The sequence below is a fragment of the Harpia harpyja genome, unplaced genomic scaffold, assembly GCF_026419915.1.
Source record: "Harpia harpyja isolate bHarHar1 unplaced genomic scaffold, bHarHar1 primary haplotype scaffold_65, whole genome shotgun sequence".
Lineage (NCBI taxonomy): Eukaryota > Metazoa > Chordata > Aves > Accipitriformes > Accipitridae > Harpia > Harpia harpyja.
In genome coordinates this window covers 246,583-254,358 of record NW_026293416.1, presented here as the reverse complement: position 1 = coordinate 254,358, position 7,776 = coordinate 246,583, and the positions used below count along the sequence as shown (strand labels likewise).

Genomic DNA, 7,776 nt, shown 5'->3' with positions numbered 1-7,776 from the left:
TCTTGCATTAACTACAGATAACTGGTAATGTAAACAATGTTTGTGCAAGCCTTGTGTTTATACAAAAGGTAATAAAACATGTATGTGTCAAGTGAGGGGCCCAGGGTCGTCACAGGAGGAAGACTTGGGGCCTATAAAAGGTAATAAAACACGCATGTGTCAAGTGAGGGGCACAGGGCAGTCGCAGGAGGAAGACTTGGGGGCCTTCATCCCAGCAATCACCAGGAGGCAGAAAAAGACCCCCCTAGCAACAGATCGGCGCAGATGCGGAGTACACCAAGGAAGCCAGAAGGCAGAAAAAGACCCCCCTAGCAACAGATCGGCGCAGATGCGGAGTACACTAAGGAAGATACGTGTACCGAAAATGACACAGATACCGGAAATAGAGAACTATAAGAACTGTGGCTACGGGAAGGGGGGTTGCGAGCCGTAGGTAGAGCAGTGGCTCCCCGGCCGCCCAGCGCTGTTTTGCCTATTTACCGCTTGCTTAATAAATTACTTCTAATTATTCACCACAGTCAGCTCCTGGACCTTTGTCCAAACTTATGACACTATCAGAGCTACTCTGACGTGTGCCAAAACATTTAATAAATTCAAGCTGCTGTTTCCATCCCACTTAAAAACGTTAACTTACATCCCTCTCCCGTTCCTGAATATCCAGAGAGCGAACTATCACTACAAGCCTCGTTCACCAGACATTTTCTGACAAACTGCTTTGCGACAAAAAGCAACAAGACGGTTCAACAGGAGCACAGGCTGGGCGAATTCAGTGCTTGCCAGCAATCTCCTACAGAGCAGAAACGAAGGTGATCCCAAGGAAAGTTAGAGACCTTGCCAAGTGATGCAAGTGCCACAGCAACTCCACTGGCAGAAAACCTCTTGAGCTTTAGCTGGACTTGGGAAGGGATTTCCTAAAGCCTCTTTCCTCCATGGCTACCCCTGCAAGCAGTAGTGGAGCAGCACTGCCAAGCAAAACAGCAGGCACAATTCAAAAATCAGCCTCGATCAATGGCCCTGAGTGATCTGCATCAGAGATTCAAAAGAAGGAATAAGGCAATTCAACTATAAACAGAAACACATCATTGACTACCAAGGCAGAGCAGACAGCATGGTTTGTACTATCCTGAAGTATTCTAAACATGAGAGACATGACTTCACCTCAAACCGGGTAAGTTAACAACACCTGAGGGTGGCACCCCAGCTCTTCTCAAGGGTGGCCAGCCGGGGACCCAAGCTGCTGAAACAACCATCCAGAGAGTGCAGCATGACCACGCTGGTGTGCAGCACCTTACGACATGCACTGCTGCAGGGACAGGGTTTGCTTCCACTGGAGCAGATGCTGCTTTCAACAGCTTTCAACCCAGCGGCACCCCCCAAACCCGAAATAACCCTTAGGCCTGGTAGCATTGCCCAAATCCCAGAACAAACCCTAAATCCAGATGCATACTGCCCATTTCTCTGTATTCCCACCTGCCCACAGCCATCTGTTGTTTCCAATCTTGTAAATATTTTGGAAAAGCACTCTTTTTTTTTTTCTTTTTTTTTTTTTTTTTCACTACCTGCCTTGACTTCACTGCAGTACAGGCTCAGAGTCCACGACAATGGCTGGTAAAGTCCGCAGCAATACAGAATTGTGGAGGGATGAGTGGGATAGGTGCCCGTTAGCCATCTGGTAGTTGTTGGCAATTGACTCCAAGGCCTCCGTACCTACCTACCTACCAACTTCCTGACTCATTGGAAATGAGTCAGACTGCACCAGAAGTAACACTGTCTGACCTGGTCAGACATATCAGACCACAAATGGTGGTTTTGAGACAGAAAACGCAACACAAACCACCGGAACAGTAAAAAAACCAGCCAGAAGAAACATACACAAACCAAAGGCCCCTATCCAAACCCTGAAAAGACAAACAAGATAAAAAAGGAATAGCAAAAAAAAAAAAAAACCCACCACCCAGGACACAAGACAAGGCAAAAATAACATAACTCCGAGAACCCAGGGCCAACAAACCCACAGCCGGTCCGTAACAGTAACATGCTTTAATCCTAACTCACCTGAACTCTGGCATCCTGTAATCCTGCCATCCCACAGCCCTAGCACACTGCAACGCTAGCATACCATAACCCCAGCACATTGTAGCGCTAAGATATCAAAAAATGGAACACAAACTCCCTGGACATCTCCGCCAGAGCCTGCAGGTGGCCCCAGATCTCAGACATCACAACTTTGAAGTGGCAGTGGGACAGAGCCACCAGGACATCACCAGCATCCATCTTCACATCATCCATCACACTCTGAAAAAGTGCCTGGCTTAAACGCTCCATGGGAGAAAGGCACTCGGAGACGCTGAACCGGCCAACCATGGCCATGGGGCTGCAGCTCATCATTTCTGTGTCAGAGCCAGCAGGCGGATGACCCCGTCCTCCCTGTGAGACCCCTCAGCGCAGCCGTACCCAGCTCCGAGGGGCTAGATACGGCCTCGGCTCTAGGGGGAGATGCTGCCTGGGAGCAGGATCTCTCACGGGGGCACTGGGAAACCCTCCTCAGGCCTGGATGCCTGAGAGACATCTCTGCACTGCTCTGTACCTCACAAAACCAGGGGCGGAGGAAGGCTGCTTTGCTGGCCTCCAAGAGAACCAGCTCACCTGGGCTCCTCCATGGCCACCGCGCGCCTTTGCTGTCAGGCGGCTCTCAGCGTTGCTCTGCAATCGGCTGTCACCTCCCTGAAGGACGCTCTCCAGCGCGTGGTACTTCTCCACTGGGTCTCCCTGGGGACAAAGATCGAAAGGGAGGGATGGGGTTTGCTTTGCCCCCATTCCCAGGCTGCCACAAAAGAGACCTGCCACCCCCCAAATCAGCTGTGGCATGTGGACACCACGCATGAGCTGCAGACGCGGATGGCAGTGGGGCTGTGGGGAGCGGGCAGGCTGTTCTGGGGTGCCCCCGGCGCTGGCAGAAAGCAGAGCTGGAGAGAACAGGGGGAAGCCCAGGGCAGCCAGCAGCTGGCGGTGGGGCCCGGCAGGATGCAGCGCCTGCGGAAATGCCCGGCTCCTTGAGCCTCAGCCCCGGGGCTGCAGCACGGGGCTGGCACTGCCTGGGGCTCGCTGGGAAAAATCAGGCAGGGGCGACCCTGAAAACCCACACACGTACCCAGGCCCGGGATTTGACAACCCGTTCCTTTGCCCATCACCGCCACGGGATCCAGAAAGCAGTGCCACTGGCCCTGGCATGGTCCTGAGCCATCTCTCCATGGAGGAGTCTTTAACCCAGCCTAAAAAGAAGAAAAATTGACCAGAATTCAGCTGTGCTCAAGTTTTTGCAGGCAGCGCGGTTTTTAAGCTGCCTGGTGCTGCCGTGCCTGGGGAACGCTCAAGAAACAGGGCAGCTGCCTGTACCTGCAGGCAGGCGGTGGAGTGTGGGCAGCAGGAGCCAGTGGTGGTTGGTGCAGCTGTTGAATGGGTTCAGGCTTTAAATGTGTCCAGACTGGTACGCCTGGTTCCTTTTTCCTTGCAGTGTGTATTTAGAGCTTAAACAGTATTCTTTTTAAAAGCAAAACCATCAAGCAGAAAAAAACAACCCCAAAACCAGTGGGTGATATTTTTCCCCCCAGCTGTCCTTTTTTACCCTCAGTCCTGGCCACTGTGAAGGCAATGCTTGTCAATAATATTAGGGCACAGGACTGGGCCCAGGGCAGGGCTTTGGCAGGCAGCACATTCCTCGAGGCTCCCGGTGATGCAGTTCCTGGGGAGTGCTCAAGAAACGGGGGCAGTTGCCCAGAATTGCCATTTTGGGTCTCTCCCCATCGTGCTCTGTCTGGCTCCCTGCCCCCATTTTTTAATTCCTCCCTCTCTCTCTTTAACCCATCACTATTTTCTTCTTTCTCTTTCTTTCTCTGTCTCGCTCCCTGTCTGTATTTCCTCATTCCTCTCTCTCCCGCAGCCTGGCCCCTCATTCCTGCCTGTATCCCCTGCTCAGCTGGCTGGGCCTTCTCTCTTCTCTCTGGGCCTCCGTCCTGCTCCCCATCCCCTTCCGCTCCTCCGCCGTCTCCATCCTGGAGGCCATCGCTGTTCTGTCCTTCTGCCCCTCCTTGTCCTGATCCGCATCCCTCTCTTTCTCACTCTCTCTGGGCTGTTTCCCGTCCTTCCCTTGCTCTCTGTCCCTGCCTCTCCCTTTCTTTCTCTCTTCCCTGCCTTTCTCCTCTCACCCTTCCCCTCCGTCCCACTCTCCTGCTCCCTGTCCCACCTCTCTCTGCCGCTCTGTCCCCCCTTCTTCTCTTTCTCTTTCTCTTTCTCTTTCTCTTTCTCTTTCTCTTTCTCACTTTCTCTTTCTCTTTCTCTTTCTCTCTTTCTCTTTCTTCTCGTCCTCGTCCTCGTCCTCCCCCGGGGAGGCGGCCATGGGGCCTGCGGGGGGCGGGGCCGGGCCGGGGATGGTGTCCCTGCAGGGTCAGGCAGCAGGAAGGCGCGCCCCGGGGCATGCTGGGAGCTGTAGTCCTGGGGCCTGCGGGGCTGCCAGGCGGCCATGTAGGTTCCCGGGGCATGCTGGGAGCTGTAGTCCTGGGGCACGGGGCTGCCGGGCGGCCATTTTGGTCTCTGCAGTCGCGGCTGAGGGGAGGGCTGGGGCTGCCCGTGAGGCGAGCGAGGCCCTTGGGCGGGCGTGGGGGTGTCTCCTGCCTGCTGGCTGCCCGGGGGGGGCTCCAAGCTGGAGCCGGGCCCGGCTGAGGGAAGGAGAGAAGGGACAGGGTGAGGGGGGTCGCAGTCCTGGGTTTGCAGGTTTCACGCAGACGCCCTCTTCAGAAAACACAGCCTCTGTGTGGGTCAGCGGTCCCTGCAGAGTTTTATTATTTATAGCCATTTTTATAAATACAGGACTTCGCACAGCGGGCTCACACGGTGCTGTGCTTCTTGTAAACTGAATCGCTTTTATCCCGGCTACAGTCTGGAGGGAGCAAGTGCCAGCCGATAGATTAAGATGGAGATGAAAGCACGCGATACGCTTGCGATGGTGATCCTGCCACAAGGCATGCTGCTTATTGATCTGGGAAGACACTGCAGGGACTCTGTCAGAGGACAAGGTTTTCAGTGCTATTTCTGTATGTGACACCCAAGGGATTTTTTCCCTCTGCGTGTATTTCTGTGCAGGCATGTGCATGAAACGTAGGTGTTTCTCTGTGCCGTAACGGGCACTGATGACAGCTGGGTGGGTGGCAAGGTGTGCAATCACGGCAGAAACTTCCTGCAGCTGCCCTGCCATGTGCTTCAGGATAAAACAGCTCTTCTGGTTGTTTGCTGCCATTGAGAGCTACTGAGGGCATGGGAAGGTATTGGGTTCTTCCTCCCTGCAGTCAGCACTGGTCCTTACTGGGTCGCTTCCCACAGCAGCCAGCGCTGTGCTCCCCTCTCAGTTGTTAGGCAAACAGCTGTAGCAGGAAAGTGTGGCATGTTCCTCTGATTCATGCATTCTCCGCCTTGCACAGCAACACACTTGAAAACACTGAAATGTGCTCTTTTTATTGCCGTTAACATTCAAAAATCTTGTCTTGGTCTGGTCAGCAAGGAATTTGGAAAACATCAGGGTTGCATTTTGAGAATAAAATAGGTTCTCATCCTTCCCCCTCCCCCCGAAACCGTGTAGGATCCAGACCTTCTCCCCCTACCCCCCTATGTGTAGCCTGGCTTTGTTCATTTTGCTGCCTCATACCAAGAATATAGCAAACAACAGAGATGTGTGCTGTGTGCTCCAGGCCAAAGACAGTTTTAAGTGTTCCCAGTTTACTTCGTGCAGCTGTGCAGCATGGCACATTTTGGAAGGCACACTGGGATGATGTATCAGAAGTTGCTGCAAATGAGGTGATACTGGTAGTGGTTTATTTTCAGTGCCTGGTTTGGGAAAGAATATACTCAAATTTTCTAAGATACAGATCTATTAGAGAAAAAGGAGTGCAAGGTAAGAAGCATCATGCTGCCTTTATTGCTAAATGTCTGCTTTCATTTCATTCAAACTAGAAAGTAAACAAAGATTGTACCTGCAACAGAATTTGTTTCCCAGAGTGAGCATTCAAGCACTGGGGAGCAGTTTGCAGGATCAGAACTTCAGCCTGCTCTGGGTGATAAACCCTCAGGAGAGGAAAGAGAAACCCCACTTTTTAAAATACAGCTCTACTTATCTTAAGATTTCTTCGTGTTAGGTTGTGTTGGCGGTCATACTCTAAGCACGTGACGAAACTGTTAAAAAAATCAAGATATTTAATTATTATTTACTGTATTAAGTCCTCTTACAAGCAGTGCACTCCATTGCCCTGTGGATAGTATAATGACTGGCATGACTGGCAATTTTCCTTTTCTTTTCTAGTACAAGGATGCATGTATGAAGGCAAATCAAGGGTACAAGTGGTGCCTCACAGCAAACCAAGCTGCGAAAACGCAGACATCTGCTGTTACAAACAGGAAAAAGCTATGGGCCTTTGCCTCGGACTCTGCAAAAGATTTACCAAGCCTGAGGAAAGTGACAAGAGGTGACGAAATGCCACAGCGTAACTTCGGGATGGCAGGTGAGATTTCCATCCATGTTCCTCAAACGTAGCAGCCTCATTTTGTTTGTGGATGCGGCGTTGGAATCAAACTGCAAGGCCAGTTTCCTTTACTGCACCTGGTACTGTAGTGCAAATACCTTTCATGTCCCAAATTAAGGTGCCAAGACTCTAGTTAAACCTCTGCATAACAACCTCAAATCTTCTTAAGTGCATGATTGCTTTCAAGAGTCAAGTCCAGACATGTGGCATATCATAAGCCATACCCCATTTGGGGTCCAGATTTGATTGATGTTTAGTTCAGGCTTATCTGCTGTTAGAGATTTTAATTTTCTAGTCAAAAAGGGAACTGCTGATTATGTGCATTCTTTTTCTCTTTCATAGAGTGTTGTACTATGTTTAGGAATTTGCTATTGACAGAAATAATTTATGGTTGTCTATGAAGTTGGAGGTGTTAACGTTCTTGTGGATGAATGTACCAGTGGAGCTAACTTCTTGTATTTAACTCAAGAGAAGCATAATGATAGCTTGGAGGGGTGGATTCTAGCCATTTTAAACATACCCCCCCCCTAAAAAACCTCAAGAAGTGGATTGCCTGAGCAGGTTGAAGGCAGATAATCTCAAACTGATATCCACAAATAGCAGAACTGTAGCAATCATGACCTTGAAATGGAAATATTAATGTTAAATACTGGCAGCTTAGGAGCCTAACAGTCAAGGTAGAAACTAATTTTTAGCCCACCACCCCTTTTTCCTTTTTTTTTTCTTTTCTGCATTTTGATGTTTCTAATTTTATGAGTACTGATGTATTTGAAACTTTGTCATATCCTACCTAGGTTATGTCAAGTGTGTGGCAGATAGGACTTTTCTGCTTAGAGAGATCGTGAGCTGGAGAGTGGAAAATGGTTTTATGGAACAAGTATAAGAGGAGAAGAAGGGATAAAAAGGCTTGTATGCCTTTTTGCCAGTTTAGTGGTATGAAAATTCCTGTAATGAAATTTCTTCTGGCTATGAAGGAAATGTGAAATGGGATCAAAAGAAAGTGTTTCCTGCTACATCGTTATGATATATGGGAGACCAGTTCTAAAAACCTCAAGCCCCTTCATCCCGTTCTGTTTTTGCTATCAGAGGAGTCACTTTTATGCTCCTTCAGGTTTATTGACTTAACAGAGAGAACAAGGAGTAGGTCTTGGTCTAGCTGGCTGCTGTCCCCCACTGCTCCTGCCGGGATATCCAACTGTAGAGCTTC

At 50.1% G+C, this 7,776-nt stretch overlaps 1 long non-coding RNA gene across 1 annotated transcript; it reads left to right on the top strand.

The window, feature by feature from the left end:
* Nucleotides 1-5,074: 5,074 nt before the first annotated feature.
* Nucleotides 5,075-7,064, top strand: LOC128138614 (uncharacterized). Its single transcript, XR_008234086.1, has 3 exons — nucleotides 5,075-5,318; nucleotides 6,350-6,548; nucleotides 6,979-7,064. It is a non-coding gene; the product is annotated as an uncharacterized LOC128138614 (long non-coding RNA).
* The last annotated feature ends 712 nt before the right edge of the window (nucleotides 7,065-7,776 follow it).